The sequence below is a fragment of the Lynx rufus genome, unplaced genomic scaffold, assembly GCF_022079265.1.
Source record: "Lynx rufus isolate CCGP_SWC_20201006 ecotype Redwood Valley unplaced genomic scaffold, mLynRuf1.p SCAF_23, whole genome shotgun sequence".
Lineage (NCBI taxonomy): Eukaryota > Metazoa > Chordata > Mammalia > Carnivora > Felidae > Lynx > Lynx rufus.
The window spans coordinates 2,021,433-2,039,079 of NW_025814838.1; the positions used below are offsets into that span (position 1 = coordinate 2,021,433).

At 42.0% G+C, this 17,647-nt stretch overlaps 1 long non-coding RNA gene across 1 annotated transcript; it reads right to left on the minus strand.

Moving 5' to 3' along the window:
- Positions 1–1,447: 1,447 nt before the first annotated feature.
- LOC124517734 (uncharacterized) lies at positions 1,448–17,433 on the minus strand. The gene is made up of 3 exons (XR_006963552.1): positions 17,107–17,433; positions 10,371–10,533; positions 1,448–2,091 (listed from the first exon to the last, which is right to left on the minus strand). It is a non-coding gene; the product is annotated as an uncharacterized LOC124517734 (long non-coding RNA).
- Positions 17,434–17,647: the final 214 nt, after the last annotated feature.

A 17,647-nucleotide genomic window follows, 5' to 3' on the forward strand; every position in this document is an offset into this window, starting at 1 on the left:
TTGCATAGCACTGTGTGCAAAGCTCTGAGCTAGGCACTGTGGTTGATGAAAGGTTACTATATAGCTGTGAATTCGTGGTTAAGAGCAAGAGCTCTCTGGATTTCCTGGGTTAGAATCCCGTCTTTACTCGCTGTGTGATCCTGGGCAGATTACTCCCTGGCTTCTCTACCCAAAGAGTTCCTAATCTATTGAAGAGACAAGATGCACATACATAAATCAATGAAATACAAGATAGATGGATATAATATATGGTGTGGGAGCTCAACGGTGGGAGAGATCACTCTTTTCTAGAGAAGTAAGAAGGGAGTTAAGGGGGAGGTACATTTACATTCCTGAAAAAGAAGTATGGTTTCAGAAGGTCAGGATAGAGGGAAGGCGTCAAGAAGGAGCTGCATGTGCCCCGACATATAGGCAGGAGCTGATTTGTCCAGTGTGGCCGCAGTATAAAGGACTGAAGGGAGTTCAGGCTGGAGAGGTAGGTTGGGGCCAGACTGAGGAAGGCTTTGGATTCAGGCAGGGAGTTTGGATGTTACTCAGTAAGCAGTAAAAGCCTTTGAGGGACTTTTGCCAGATCATTTTGCAACTGTGGGAGAATATAATGACTCAGAGAAAACACCATGGAGTTCAGCGTGGAGCCAGGTTTCCTGAGTGGGACTGGCTTTCCCGGCAGAGGAAAGGCTGGTGCATCGGGAGGGGGTGTCTGCCCCATCAAGCGGTATCGGAGAGTGTCTTTTAAAGGAGGGTGACTGAAATCCCCCTCTAGTGGCCGAGGTTGGTACTTCCTTGGGATTTCTTGGTCTATTTCATAGATTGGTATCTGACTAGTAAAGACTGAACAGCTATTCTGCTCCAGGCACTTTAATGTGCTTTATCTTCCGTCCTCCTCACAGAAGCCGTATGAAGCAGATACTCTGAACATTTAACAGGAACACAAACCCAGAAGCTTACTGAACTACTGATCTGGAAGGAGCTTTAGGAATAATTTTCTCCATCAGACAGTTCATTACCTCACAGCTCACTGCACTGTTAGAGGTTTTCTAACGACTGCCGCATATATGGCTTAGTTCTAGCCTCTGAATCTACCCAGACCAGGTCTTTTTTTTTAAGTTTATTTATTTATTTTGAGAGAGTGAGAGAGTGCAAGCTGGGGAGAGGGACAGAGAGAGAGGGAGACTGAGAATCCGAAGAGGACTCTGCATTGACAGCAGAGAGCCCGATGTGGGGCTCAGACTCATGAACCATAAGATCATGACCTGAGCTAAAACCGAGAGTGAGAAACTTAACCGAATGAGCCACCCGGCGCCCCTACCCAGATTAAATGTTAAACCAGTCCTTATTTGTGTTGTTAAGGTCCCAAGAGAGGCCAGTGGGTAATTTGCGAGGGAGTAACATTTGAAGAGCGTTATTGAACATTAATTAACGAGGGAGTAACATCTGAAGAGCACCAGTGAATGTTCCCATTTCTACCAACTCAACCAGTCAGCACAATCCAAGAAGGCAGCCAGTGTTCAGGAATAGGAGTCAAAACACATTTAATAATTTATGAAGATTTAAGAACTAGGGGTTTTTTTGACCCCCAAAACCTCTGATAGAGTTTTCTTGTTTGTTTCGACACTTCTTCATATCTCCGAGATGAACTGTACTCAAACATCCCTCCTCTGGCATAAGCATTCTGCAGATGATTATCCCTTCTCTGAAATCTTTGTGGTCAGCACTGCCTGCCCCACTGGGCTCCTTCCTTGACAGTGTCACCCTTGGTCACATCATACTCCTGTGCTGTCAACTTTCTCCTTTATGGAAACGTCTGTCCTTAGCATCGTCTTTGCCCTTAATCCCAGTTGCAAAGTTTCAGCGTTTGCTGGACGGCTTCACCTGGAGGCTTGCTGGTACTTAAAATTCAGCACGTCCTGTGAAATGTGCCCTTTCTACTTCAAACCTGCTTGTCTTCCAGATTGTGCTTGTGGCGGTGAGTAGGGCCACAATGCTTTCAGCGTTGAACCCAGATATTGTCTCCTTTTTCCACTCCTCTCCGTATCCAGACAAGTCCTTGCCAATTTATTACCATCGGCGTTCCCAAGGCCATCGCCTCTACTGTTGATCAAACCCAAATTTCATATTTTAATTTTTTTACTTTTTAACTTTTTAGATGTTTTCAGAACTTACCAAAAAGCTGCAAAAATAGTTCAAAGAATTTCCGCATACCCTTCATCAATGCTCTGCAAATGTTAAGAGTGTCAATAAACACAATACGATTATTTTTTTTAACACAATCCAATTATTAAAATCAAGACATTAACATCAGTAGAGTTAACCTATAGATTTATTTTTTTTTTTTTTCAGATTTTGCCAATTGTCCCACTAACCTCCGTTTTCTGGCACAGGATCCAATTTAGGATCACATGTTGCATTTAGTTGTTATGACTCCTTCATTTCCTTTAATCTAACAGTTCCTTAGCCTTTTGTTTTGTTTTACTTTTATTTATTTATAGCGGGGGAGAGAAAGTGTGAGCGGAGGAGGAGCAGAGAGAGAGAATCCTAAGCAGGTTCCAAACTGTCAGTACAGAGCCTGACGCAGGGCTTGAACTCACGAACCTCGAGATCATGACCTGAGCTGAAATCAAGAGTGGGAAGCTTAACTGACTGAGCCACCCAGGCGCTCCCAGTTCCTTAGTCTTTACTATCGTATTGTCCTATTACTATTGTATTGACTTAGTCTCCTTTCTTCAGCCCTTATAAGGTTTGCATCAAGCAGGAATCTTCCATGCTCTTTTTTTTTAAGTTTACTTATTTATTTTTGAAAGAGTGAGGGGCGCCTGGGTGGCTCAGTCGGTTAAGCGTCCGACTTCGGCTCAGGTCATGATCTCACGGTTGGTGGGTTCGAGCCCCACGTTGGGCTCTGGGCTGACAGCTCAGAGCCCGGAGCCGGCTTCGGATTCTGTGTCTCCCTCGCTCCCTGCCCCTCCCCCACTCTCACTTTGTCTCACTCTGTCTCTCAAAAATAAATGTAATAACAAAATAAACAAATGTAATAAAAAAATTGAAAAGAAAAGAAAGAGTGGGCATGGTGGGGAGAGGAAGAGAGAATCCCAAGCAGACTCTGCACTGTCAGCACAGAACCCAACTCGGAGCTCGAACCCATGAACCATAAGATCATGACCTGAGCCAAAATCAAGACTTAGAGGCTTAACCGACCGAGCCACCCAGGCACTCCATGCAGGAATCTTTCAGTAACAAGAGGTCAAAGACCCAGCTCACACCAACTTAAACAAGAGAGGGAATTTATTAGCTTACTGAAAAGTTTAAAGGTAGATATTAAGGTGCATTTGGCTCAGGGACTCAATCTCATTCAGATTTGGGTCCCAGCCCTAAGCTCTGCTTTCTTCTGAATTGATTCCTGTCTCAGGTGGTTCCTCTCATGGCATCAAGAATGCCAGCAGTTCTAGATTTATGTCTGATTTTTTCCCCCAGTAACTCCAGCAGAGGGAAAAGGTGACCTCTCTCTGTCTCCTTGTACCAAAAACTTCAGATTTGACTCCCATTGGTTATTGGTTCTGCTTGGAGCCTGTACAAATCCCTGAACCAAGGGGCGCCTGGGTGGCTCAGTCAGTTAAGCCTCCGACTTCAGCTCAGGTCATGATCTTATGGTTTGTGGGTTTGAGCCCCATGTCGGGCTCTGTGCTGACAACTCGGAGCCTGGAGCCTGCTTCTGAATCTGTGTCTCCCTCTCTCTGCCCCTCCCCTGCTCATGCTCTGTCTCTCAAAAATAAATAAATGTTAAAAAAAAAAAATCCCTGAACCAATCAGTGTGGAACTGAGGGTTTAGCTATCTCTACTTGTGTCACCTGAACTAGGCTGGGGAAGGGATGGGTTTCCCACAGCAAACTGGGGTCCTCGGGGTGCCTGGGTGGCTCAGTCGGTTAAGCGTCCAACTTTGGCTCAGGTCATGATCTCGTGGTCCGTGGGTTCGAGCCCCGTGTCGGGCTCTGTGCTGACAGCTCAGAGCCCGGAGCCTGCTTCAGATTCTGTGTCTCCCTCTCTCTCTGCCCCTCTCCTGCTCATGCTCTCTCTCTCTCTCCCTCAATATTAAATGTTTAAGAACATTTAATAAAAAAGAAAATTGGGGCCCTAGCGCCAGAAAGTGCTGACCAGGCAGAACAGCAGTGTTCATTACAATGTTCCTCATTAGAAATTCTTAATTCCTCCCATTAACTACCAAATAACGCCCAAATTCCTTTACCAACATCCAAGGCCCTACTTACTTTGATCCAAATCTATTTTTCCGGGCTCACTTCCTAGATGAACCTTTTGCTCTGGCCAAACTGGACTTCTCCCTGGCATACATCCCTGCTTCTGTACCTCCGCTCATACTACTATTTTGGATTCTCCTTAGGTGGCATGGGTTTTTCAGTAAAAGGAATCCTTTCCAGTTCCAGAATTAGCTCAAATACCACCCTCTTATGAGATGCTGCACCTGCCACACCTGTACGTGCTGTATCTATACTTCTTATGTCTTGGGGCAAACGTCAACTTTGCATTCTATTTCCTTATGTACTCACCCTGCCCTCCCTACTAAGTTGTAAAATTTCCAGAAGGCCACAATGCTAGTGTCCCTATTTTTATTTTAAATGTTTACATTAAACAATTTTTTTAATGTTTATTTATTTTTGAGAGAGAGAGATAGTGGTGGTGGAGGAGGGACAGAGAGAGAGAGAGAGAGGGAGACACAGAATCCGAAGCAGGCTCCGGGCTCTGAGCTGTCAGCACAGAGCCCCACGCGGGGCTCGAACCCACCAGCCATGAGACCATGATCCGAGCCGAAGTCTGACACCTAACCGACTGAGCCACCCAGACCCCCCTGGTGTCTTTATTTTTAAACTCTCTCTAGTATCAAGTAGTGTTTTGTACTCAATAGATATTTGCTGGATGAGGGACCTGAATGTTTATGGTGCATATTAAACCTTTCATCAGCTTGGGAGAGCGCTTTTCTGGATGAGTGCAGGGTTGACTCTGTTCCTGTTAAAATGCAGCATCCAAAATAGACCAGTGGGAGTGCGGTAGGAGTATTGCTTCCCTTGCATTGGACCAATATTTTATCTACCTCCACACAGTGACTCTCCCTGAACCCCCAGTCTGAAATATATGCTGTTCATAAGCCTCCCTCACGGTGTTCTTTTCTTGCGTGGAACTTATCACAACTTGTTCTTGCCGACCCCTTTGCGAGGTGACGGAGGGCAATGATTGTAAGTGTGGGGGCTGCAAGGTTCCTTTTCTTCCTGCTTCTACGAATTTACTTCCCAGAACTGTGGAGAAATGAGGTTAGCTCCAGAAGCTTGAATTCTATTACTTCAACACACTTTTATTGAGTCCCTTTGTGCCAGGGGGCAATGGCTACAATGGAGGGGGAACCTGCGTGCCTCCCGAGGGGCTCGCACGAACCTTGTGAGGTAGATGTCGACCTTTTGCTCAAGACCACACATGTGATAAGTGTCAGGCCTGGGACTCAAACCCATGTCCCTCTGACTCCAGGATGGTGGCTTCAAATGGTGGCCCAAGGCCATATTCAGCTCGCAAATGCATATTGCGTGGCCCATGTCATTTTGCTTTCCTTTAATCTGAACCAAAGCAAGGAGCGCCTGGGTGGCTCAGTCAGTTAGGCATCCGACTCTTGGTTTCAGCTCAGGCCGTGATCTTACGGTTCTTGAGTTCGAGCCCGACGGTGGGCTCTCTGCCTCTCCTCAACTCATGCTGTCTCTGTCTCTCTTGAATAAATGAGACAAAACAAACGCAAAAAGTCCTGAAAAGCAAAACAAAAATACACATTCTGGAATCAGACTGCCTGAGTTTGAACCCGCTCACCACGTAGTGGTTTAACTTCTTCCTCAGTTTTGTCACCTGGAAAAGAGGATACACTACTTACTTCATAGGGATGCTGAGACTGAAACACTTTTACGTATGAACTTTTTGAAACTTTAGTTTTATCAAATGCAAATTTGGGATGATAAAATTGATGCTGTCTACTTCACAAAGTTGGGAGGTACAGTAATAATATTTTGGACATATTTGAATATGCAGGTCTCCAAACCGCAAAGGATATACCCATGTTACACGTCTCTGTGCCCCCTCATGGGATTCTCTCTCTCCATCTCTCTTAGGGTTGCTTTTTGCATGATCTTTTTCCATTCAGTTACTTTCAACTTATTTGTATCTTTCTTTTTTATTTGTTTTTTGTTTGTTTGTTTGTTGTAGAGAGAGAGAGGACACAAGTTAGTGAGGGACAGAGAGAGGGAGAGAGAGAGAGAATCCCATGAGGGGCAGAGACAGAGAGAGAGAGAGAGAGAAGCAGGGCTCACCTGAAGTGGGGCTTGAGCTCACCCAATGTGGGACTGGAACTCCCGAGAGATCACGACCTGAGTCAGAGCCCCCCAGGTGCCCTCAACCTATTTGTATCTTTCAATCTAAATTTCCTTTATTGTTTTATTTTGCATTGAGTACATATTGTCATATATCATTTTTTTCTATAATTTTTTTTTTTTACTGATTTTTCATTTATTTTCCTAATGGTTGCTTTAGGGCTTACCATATGCATATTAACTAATCAGAATCTACTTTGAATTTATGCCAACTTAATTCCATGGGGATATAGAATGTTACTCCTATGTCACTCTATTCCCCCTTCCCATTTTTATGCTGTTAGTGTTAACACATATCACTACATGTTTCAAACCTGACAATACATTGTTACACATTTTTATCATTTTATGTCATTTAAAAAGCTGAGAAAAGAAAGAACAAGTATATATTTAGCATTTCCTTTTTTTTTTTTTTCTTTTAAGTAGGCTTCAACACCCAGCAGGAAGCTCAATACAGGGCTTGAACTCACGACCCTGAGATCAAGACCTGAGCTGTGGTCAAAAGAAAGGTGCTTAACCAACTGAGCCACCCAGGCACCATTTTATTTAGAATTCCTTATATTTATTCCACCATTTCTGGTTCTCTTAGTTTGTTTCTGTGGGTTCGGGTTACCATCTGGCATAATTTACTTACACCAATACAACTTTCATCCCACCCACCTTCTTTGAGATGTTGTTGTCAGATATATTTTTACGTGTTTTTATATATACATTTGTATATGTTATAGACCCAACAACACAATTATACGCATATTGTTTTATATCTTTATATCTTTTAAAATCATTTAAGAGAAGAAAACAAAAATATGCATTCATACTGACATAATGACATAATCACCTTAACTGGTACTTTTGTTTTTTTTGCGTGTGGATTTGAATTTCTGTCTGGGTTTACTTGCATTCGGCCTGATATATTTCTTAGTATTTCTTGTAAGGCAGGTCTGCTAACAAATTTTCTCAGTTTTGTTTATCTGATAATATCTTAATTTTTATAAACGTTTTAAAAGTTTTTTATTTATTTTGAGAGAGAGAGAGAGAGAGAGAGAGAGCAAGTAGGGGAGAGGCAAAGAGATAGAATCCAGGGCAGGCTCCACACTGTCAGTGCAGAGCCAAATGCAGGGCTTGAACTCATGAACCATGAGACCATGACCTGAGCCAAAGTCAGATGCTTAACCTATCGAGCCACCCATTTTACCTTCATTTGTGAAAGATAGTTTTGCTGGATGTAAGATTTATTGGTTGATTCTTTTTCTTTCAGTACAGTTGATCCTTATTATTCACAGATTCTCTATTTGCGAATTGCTTACTTACTAAATTTTATTGAGCGTGCTCCCAGCTGAGGTTGAACAGAGTGATGCTCTGCCCTCTTATTTCAGCTCTTATAATAAACAAGTGTCCTTGTCGTGGTCTAGTTAGTGCCATGATTTTGAATTTTTGTGCATTTTATTGGTGTATTCACTGTTTAAATAGTTCCCCAAAATAGTGTTGAAGTGCTGTCCAATGTTCCTATGTGCAAGAAGGCCATAATGTGCCTTAGGAGAAAAATACATGTGCTAGAGAAGGTTCCTTCAGGCATGAATTATAGTGCAGTTGGCCATGAGTTTAACGTTAGTGAATCAATAATATATATTAAATAAGGTGTCTTTAAGCAGAAACACACATAAAACAAGGTTATACAAACTTTGAAAAACATGAGTTTGAACTACACAAGTCCATTTGTACATGGAATTTTTTTCAATAAATATATTGGAAAATTTTTTGAAGATTGAAATGTACAGTTTAAGAAAACTCATAGATGTCCAGCTTTAGCTGAGGTCACGATCTTGCATTCATGGGTTTGAGCCCCGTGTTGGGCTCTGTGCTGACAGCTCAGAGCCTGGATCCTGCTTCAGATTCTGTGTCTCCTTCTGTATCTTCAGATTCTGTGTCTCTGCCCCATCCCTGCTAGTGCTCTGTCTCTCTTGGTCTCTCAAAAAAATAAAATAAATGTTAAAAAAATTAAAAAATAAAAACACATAGATAAACCATGTAGCCTAGAAATGCCAAAATATTAAGAAAAAGTTAGGTATTGTAAGAATATAGTATAATACATGTAACATATAAAATATGTGTTATTTATATTATTGGTAAAGCATCTGGTCAACAGTAGGCTTCCCAGTGTTAAGTTTTGGAGGAGTCAAAAGTTATACATAGATTTTTGACTTTATGGGAGATTGGCATCCCAACATCTGTGCTGTTCAAGGGTCAACCTTATATTGATCAGTTGACAAAAATATTGTGACCAGAGGCTGGCATGAACTTAACCTTGTATTTCCTCCTAGGAACAGCGATTTAGTATTTGCTAACTCAGTGTTTGCAGTGACTTTATAGAATATAACTACCATGAACAATGGGACTCAACTGTACTTTGAATATGTCATCCCACTGCCTCTGGCCTCCATCATTTTGGATAAGAAGTCAGTTGTTAATCTTATTGTAGACGCTTTGCATGTGATGATTTTTTTTTCTCTTAATGTTTCCAAGACTTTCTCTTTGTCTTTCAGTACTCTTACTATAATGTTTCTGGGTGTGGATCTCTTTGTACTTATCCTACTCGGAGTTCATTGAGCTTCATATTTTAGCAAATTTGGAAAGTGTTTAACCAAGTTTTCTTCAACTTTTTTTCTATTCTTTTCTCCTGTCCTCTGGTACTCTTATTACATCTATGCTGGTATTCTTTTTTCTTTCTGATGTTTATTTATGTATCTTGAGACAGAGAGAGAGAGAGCGCGCACATGCAGGGGAGGGGCTGAGAGAGAGAGGGGGAGAGAGAGAATCCCAAGCAGGCTCTGAGCTTCCAGCATGGAGCCCAACACAGGGCTCAACCTCACAAACTGGAGATCACTACTTGAGCCGAAATCAAGAGTTGGATGCTCAACCAACTGAGCCACCCAGGCGCCCCTATATTGGTATTCTTGAAGATGTCTCACTTTTCTCTGAGACTCCGTTCATTTTTCATTTCATTTTCTCTCTGTTCTCTGGATTCCATAATCTCTATCTATTTATCTTCAAGTCTTCTGATTCTTCTGCCAGGCCAGACCTACTGTTGAGTAATGAATTTTCCCTTTTGATTAGTGTACTTTTCAACTCCAGAATTTTTATTGTTAAAAAATAATACTTTCTACCTCTTTATTGATATTCTCTATTTGATGAGACATTGTCGCCATGCCTTCCTTTGTTTCTTTAAGCATGGCTTTCTTTTGTTCTTTGAACATTTTTAGAAGGGCTACACTGAAGTCTGTTAAATCTGACATTTGGTTCCTCTCTCAGTCAGTGTCTGTAACCTGATCTTTTGCTTGTGTATGGGTCATGCTTTTCTCTTTCTTTGCATGTCTCATAATTTTTGTTGAAAACTGGACATTTTAGGTAGTACATCATAGCAACTCTGGATACCGATTCCCTTCTCCCTGCCTGGGTATTGTTTTTGTTGTTGTTTGCTTGTTTATTCTCTGACTTGACTCCACTATTTTGGTTAGGCGTATTCCCCCCCCCCAGTGGGAAACATTTGGTTTTGCTTCTCAGAGGGCATAGCCTTGGGCAAGTGCGCAGTCACTTTGGGATGATAGTAATTGTAGCAGGCTCTCTTTGATGGTGTCTTTCCCTGACTTCTCTGTTAAGCTGTCCTCTTCATGTGGTATCACACACTAACAGTTAGGCTCCACTAATTACTGACTGATGGCTCTATTGTTTGTGACAGTGCCCTGGGGCATATATTACATAGCATTCTGACCCAATTAAATTGGGGAGGGGTAAATTTGAGGCTGGTCTTTGAAGTTTGTCTTGACCTCAGGAGGGCTTTTCTTAGCAGTCTCTTTCCCAGGTTCTCTCTGGAGGATTAAATAGCCTATGGTTTAGCCTAGTGGGGAGCTATTGGCTTGGTTTTGTTTTTGAGAGTGCCCTTAGGCTTGAACTTTCACATACCTTGTCTCAAGTAAAGTCAGTTCCTTTGTAGAAAGTCTCATGTGTCTTTTCTTATGGACTGCCTGTCCCCTGGACAACTTCTCTGAGGTACTACTCTGGGCACCTGGTAGAGCCGTAGCCTCTGGTCCTCTTGGCTTCCTTTTCCCAGGATGAGATCCCTGCTCTGCGAGAAAGCAGGCATGAGGGCAGTCAGAACCTGATATTTTTTAGACTGTCACACCTGGGACAGAACCTCCATCCTATGAATAGAGGCTGGATAAAGGAAGGAAGCCCCTTACCTCTCTGCCACACTCACTGGAAGTTGAACTTAGTTAGCTTGGAGTAGGAGGGGATGAGAAATGCTGAAAGCTTTCTCCTCCTTGTGAGATATGATAAGACTTGATTGGGAGCTTACGGGAGAGGGAACTGTATCTTTTTTTTTTTTAAGATTTAATTTTTTTTAATGTTTGTTTATTTTTGACAGAGAGAGACAGACAGAGCATGAGCGGGGGAGGGGCAGAAAGAAAGGGAGACACAGAATCCGAAGCAGGCTCCAAGCTCTGAGCTGTCAGCACAGAGCCCGACGCGGGGCTAGAACTCACAGACCGCAAGATCATGACCCGAGCCGAAGTCGGCAGCTCAACCGACTGAGCCACCCAGGCGCCTCTTTTTGAAGATTTTAAAGTAATCTCTACACCCAGTGTGTACGACCCTGAGATCAAGAGTCACATACCCCACTAACTGAAACTGCCAGGCACTCTGGGAATCTCTTTTTGACTACACGGACTCAAAATGGAGTTTCCCTCGAGCTGAGCTGGGGAGAGAGAGGGTGAGAAGCAGGGAGGGAATTGGTTGTGGCTCCTATGCCGCAGACTCTCCCTATTCTTACTAAGTTGTAGGAGGTTTCCTTAAATAAATGGGTCTTAATTGGCTATATGTCATTAGGACAATTTCCAGAGATTTTATTTTAATTTAATTTAATTTTAATTTTAACCAGCTTTGTTTGTTTTGGGGGGTATTGGGTATACAGAGCTCCTTACATCATCTCAAAACTTTGATCTCCCCCAGGTTTTATTTCTTTTTCTATGTTAATTTTTTTTGAGAGAGAGAGACAGTGTGAGCAAGGGAGGGGCAGAGAGAGAGAGAGAGAGAGAGAAAGAGAGAGAGAGTCACAGATCCAAAGCAGGTTCCAGACTCTGAGCTGTCAGCACAGAGCCCGATGAGGGATTCAAACCCACAAACCTTGAGATCATGACCTGAGCCAAAGTTGGACGCTTAACCAACTGAGCCACCCAGGCACCCCTCCCCCAGGTTTTCTTTTTAAGCTTTTTGGTTAGTCTATTGTTTGTCCTAACAGTTGTCCACTAACTTAGGCACCTGCAAAGTAAAACACTTGTCTGTAAATGCTTTCAGCAAATTACCCCCAGGAAGAAGTTTTTTCATTCTGAGCAAGCTCCAACTCCAAATATAGCTGGCCTCGTTAAGTGTAATCTTCCAAGGAACCACAAGACAGTGCCAATAATGACATTTCTTTGGGAGTAAGACCCAGAAAGAGGTCTGGCTCTGTACTGTTTTCTTCATTGACTGCCAGGTTGCATTGGGGATGTGGCCTGTTTTTCAAGGTTGTAACAGAGCTGGAGAGTGGGGGATAGGACTAGGGCAAGTTAAAACGTCACAAAGTTCACTGTCCTTACTAAGATTCAGCCATTTTTCTTTAACGAGCATTCCTCAAGTGGCTGTAGGCCTTTGGTTACTTTCCAGAGTTCTGAAGAAATTGATTCTGGAAATTTTTGTGGGCTTTTTCATTGCTTTTATGTAGGTAGGAGTGAGTTTGCATAGGTCCTTTCTTTGCTATTTTTGATGACACCACCAAGATGAACATTTAATTAATGTTAATGTTCAAACTACTATAGATTCACTAAATTCTTGTGCTTGTGCTCAGGTTTCTTTATCTGATCTGCAACGATGTCCTGAAAGATTGTGTTTATTCCTTGAAATCAAGGCAGAAAATCAAAGGATACAAAAATGCTAATTCGAAGGAGCACAGGCATCCCAATGTTTATAGCAACACTATCAACAATAACCAAATTATGGAAAGAGCCCAGATGTCCATCGACTGATGAATGGATAAAGAAGATGTGGTATATAGAAAAACACACACACACACACACACACACACACACACACACTGGAATACTACTCAGTGATGAAAAAGAATGAAACCTTGCCATTTGCAACATGGATAGAACTGGAAGGTATTATGCTGAATGAAATAAGTCAGCCAGAGAATAACAAATACCATGATTTCACTCATACGTGGAAGTTAAGAAACACAACAGATGAACGCAGGGGAAGGGAAGGAAAAATAAGATAAAAACAGAGAGGGAGGCAAACCATAAGAGACCCTTTTTTTCCCTTTAAAAATTTTTTTAATTTACATGCAAATTAGTTAGCTATAATGCAACAATGATTCCAGGAGTAGATTCCTTAATGCCCCTTACTCATTTAGCCCATCCCCCCTCCCACAACCCCTCCAGGAACCCTCTCTTTGTTCTCCATATTTAAGAGTCTCTTCTGTTTTGTCCCCCTCCCTGTTTTTATATTATTTTTGCTTTCCTTCCCTTATGTTCATCTGTTCTGTGTCTTAAAGTCCTCATATGAGTGAAGTCATATGACATTTGTCTTTCTCTGACTAATTTCGCTTAGCATAATACACTCTAGTTCCATCCATGTAGTTGCAAATGGCAAGATTTCATTCTTTTTGATTGCCAAGTAATACTCCATTGCATATATATACCACATCTTCTTTATCCATTCATCCATCAATGGACATTTGGGCTCTTTCCATACTTTGGCTGTTGATAGTGCTGCTATGAACATGGGGGTGCATGTGTCCCTTCGAAACAGCATCCCTGTATCCCTTGGATAAATACATACTAGTGCAATTGCTGGGTGGTAGGGTAGTTCTATTTTTAATATTTTGAGGAACCTCCATACTGTTTTCCAGAGTGGCTGCACCAGTTTGCATTCCCACCAACAATGCAAAAGAGATCGTCGTTCTCTGCATCCACACCAACATCTGTTGTTGCCTGAGTTGTTCATGTTTGCCATTCTGACAGGTGTGAAGTGGTATCTCATTGTGGTTTTGATTTGTATTTCCCTGATGATGAGCGATGTTGAGCATTTTTTCATGTGTCAGTTGGCCATCTGGAAGTCCTCTTTGGAGAAGTGCCTATTCTTGTCTTTTGCCCATTTCTTCACTAGATTATTTGGTTTTTGAGTGTTGAGTTTGATAAGTTCTTTATAGATTTCGGATACTAACCCTTTAACTGATATGTCATTTGCAAATATCTTCTCCCATTCTGTCGGTTGCCTTTTAGTTTTGCTGATTGTTTCCTTGGCTGTGCAGAAGCTTTTTATTTTGATGAGGTCCCAGTAATTCATTTTTGCTTTTGTTTCCTTTGCCTCCAGAGACGTGGTGAGTAAGAAGTTGCTGCGGCCAAGATCAAAGAGGTTTTTGCCTGCTTTCTCCTCGAGGATTTTGATGGCTTCCTGTCTTACATTTAGGTCTGTCATCCATTTTGAGTTTATTTTTGTGTCTGGTGTAAGAAAGTGGTCCAGGTTCATTCTTCTGCATGTCGCTGTCCAGTTTTCCCGGCACCACTTGCTGAAGAGACTGTCTTTATTCCATTGGCTATTCTTTCCTGCTTTGTCAAAGATTAGTTGGCCATCTGTTTGTGGGTCCATTTCTGGGTTCTCTATTCTGTTCCATTGATCTGAGTGTCTGTTCTTGTGCCAGTACCATACTGTCTTGATGATTACAGCTTTGTAGTATAGCTTAAAGTCCAGGATTGTGATGCCTCCAGCTTTGGTTTTCTTTTCAAGATTGCTTTGGCTATTCGGGGTCTTTTCTGGTTCCATACAAATTTTAGGATTGTTTGTTCTAGCTCTTGTGAAGAATGCTGGTGTTATTTTGATAGGGATTGCTTTGAATATGTAGATTGCCTTGGGTAGTATTGACATTTTTTTTTTTAATTTTTTTTTCAACGTTTATTTATTTTTGGGACAGAGAGAGACAGAGCATGAACGGGGGAGGGGCAGAGAGAGAGGGAGACACAGAATCGGAAACAGGCTCCAGGCTCTGAGCCATCAGCCCAGAGCCCGACGCGGGGCTCGAACTCCCGGACCGGGAGATCGTGACCTGGCTGAAGTCGGACGCTTAACCGACTGCGCCACCCAGGCGCCCCAGTATTGACATTTTAACAATATTTGTCCTTCCTATCCAGGAGCATGGAATTTTTTTCCATTTTTTGGTGTCTTCTTCAATTTCTTTCACAAGCTTTCTATAGTTTTCAGTGTATAGATTTTTCACCTCTTTGGTTAGATTTATTCCTAGGTATTTTATGGGTTTTGGTGCAATTGTAAATGGGATCGATTCCTTGATTTCTCTTTCTGTTGCTTCATTGTTGGTGTATAGGAATGCAACCGATTTCTGTGCATTGGCTTTATATCCTGCAACTTTGCTGAATTTAAGGATCAGGTCTAGCAGTTTTTTGCTAGAATCTTTTGTGTTTTCCATACAGAGTATCATGTCAAATGCGAAGAGTGAAAGTTTGACCTCCTCCTGGCTGATTTGGATGCCTTTTCTTTGTGTTGTCTTCTTTCTGAAGCTAAGACTTCCAATACTATGTTGAATAACCGTGGCGAGAGTGGACATCCCTGTCTTGTTCCTGACCTTAGGGGGAAAGCTCTCAGTTTTTCCCCACTGAGGATGATATTAGCGTTGGGTCATTCATATATGGCTTTTATGATCTCAAGGTATGATCCTTCTATCACTACTTTCTTGAGGGTTTTTATCAAGAAAGGATGCTGTATTTTGTCAAATGCTTTCTCTGCATCTATTGAGAGGATCATATGGCTCTTGTCCTTTCTTTTATTGATGTGATGAATCACATTGATTGTTTTACGGATATTGAACCAGCCCTGCATCCCAGGTATAAATCCCACTTGGTTGTGGTGAATAATTTTTTTAATGTATTGTTGGATATGGTTGGCTAATATCCTGTTGAGGATTTTTGCACCCATGTTCATCAGGGAAATTGGTCTATAGTTCTCCTCTGTAGTGGGGTCTCTGTCTGGTTTTGGAATCAAGGTAATATTGGCTTCATGGAAAGAGTTTGGAAGTTTTCCTTCCATTTCTGTTTGTTGGAACAGTTTCAAGAGAATAGGTGTTAACTCTTCTTTAAATCTTTGGTGGAATTCCCCTGGAAATCCATCTGGCCCTGGACTCTTGTTTTTTGGAGAGATTTTTGATTACCAATTCAATTTCTTTACTGGTTATGGAAAACCACAAGAGACTCTTAAGTATGAAGAACAAAGTGAGGGTTGCTGGAGGGGAGGGAGGTGGGGGGAGGGGTTACATGGGTGATGGGCATTAAGGAGGGCACTTGTTGGGATGACCACTGGGTATCATATATAAGAGACGAATCACTGGGTTTTACTCCTGAAGACAAGACTGTGTTGTATATTAACTAACTTGAATTTAAATAAAAGTTAATTAAAGAAAAAAAAGGCAAGTGAAGTCCTAAAGGTTCCCCTGTCTCACAATGTTGTAACCTTATTGTAACACTGAAAAAGGGAAGTGAGTACTCCTCATTGCTCCTGCCACTTGGTGTTCACAAATTATCGGAAAGAATGTAGCATCCAGAACCTTGTCAGGGTGATTAATACCAACATAATCAGTGAACCATCTTATCAATTACTTTTGAAAATGTCTTGAAAGTCAGAATATTTGCCCGTCCCCAGTCCTCTTCCTATTTTCCAAAAGGTCTCAGAGTTTGTCTGCAATGTTTCCAAAACCGTATCTTTCTTTCCTCATTGTGGGGGATGTACTGCATCCAAATCTGAGTCTTGAACATTTCAATTGAGTTAATGTTCTCTTATCATTCTTCACTTCTTTGGGGCTTCATTTTCCTCCTCACTACAACTTTGGACAATGTTACTATTGAGCATCATTCTCCTTATAAAGACAAGCCAAATGAAAGTTGAAAAGTTCTGCTTTCTCTTGGTCATCTGTTAATATTACACCATCTACCCTAAGCCATGGGCCCATTTCTTCCTTCTTCTTGCTCCAAATATAGCTATAAAAACCCTTTTTTTTGTTGTTGTTGTCTATAGCATGTTTCACAACCTCAGCTGATTCTGCGTTATGGCCATCCGGACACTAGTCTTACAGGTTTATACCAGCCCTCTGTGTTTATTCACACGGTTCATTCCCCCCCCCCCCCCCGTGTTATACTGTATCTCACACAGTTTTGGCTACATAGATATTCCCAGTTGGCATCACTGTAACTATGTAAATGCTATCCACAGCTGAACCATGTAGAAGAAGGTGGTTCTTCTGTCCTTTCTCATAGAGTCTCCTATGCAGCCACCCTTGTCCCTTTAAATGCTCCCTCACTGCTTCCTCATCAAGGTCTAAAAGGGATGAAGGGGTGACTATTTTTCTTTGGGGGAGATGAATATTCTTAAAATGATCATTAAAACCACACATATTAATTTAGTATTGGAATATAAAGAAAAAGATTTAGTACATGTAGTAATTGTTCATTAATATAGCCATCGACGCCTCATTCATGCACTTATGCATAAACTAGCCATGCAACTTTTTCCCTTGGCTTTTGTTTCTTTATTACGGCGTAACAAATCATCACAGGATTTAGTGGCATAAAAATGACTTCTTTTTTTAAATACTCACTGATTCTGTGGGTCAGGAATTTGGAAAAGGCATTTATCAGGCATTGACTCTGTTCCGCAATGTCCAGCCTCAGCTCGTTGACCTGAACAGCAGAGGGCGACTCTAACAGCCAGGGTTTGGAGAGCGACGGCTGGAGGACCCCCTTCCCAGATGGCTTCTTGACTTGTCTGCCACCTGGACAGGGACTGTCAACTGTAGTGCCAATGGCTGTCCTTACTAGCCTGGTTATGGCAGGGGAGCTGGACTTCTTCCCCGGGAGTTCCGGACTCCAGGAACGAGCATTCCAGTGAGCGAGGTGAAAACTGCATGGCCTTTAAAGTCTCCTTGGAAGTCTCATAGCATTTCTTCCACCACACTCTGTTTATTGCAGCAGTCACGGTCTGCCCAGAGGAAGGGGAAGGACCTTGGCCACACCTACGTCAGGAGTGTCAAAGGATTTATGGCTCAGAAGAACTGCTCAGCCAACCCACAGAATTGTAAGCCAAATAAAACAGTATTGCTTTTTTTTTTAATTTTTTTTCAACGTTTTTTATTTATTTTT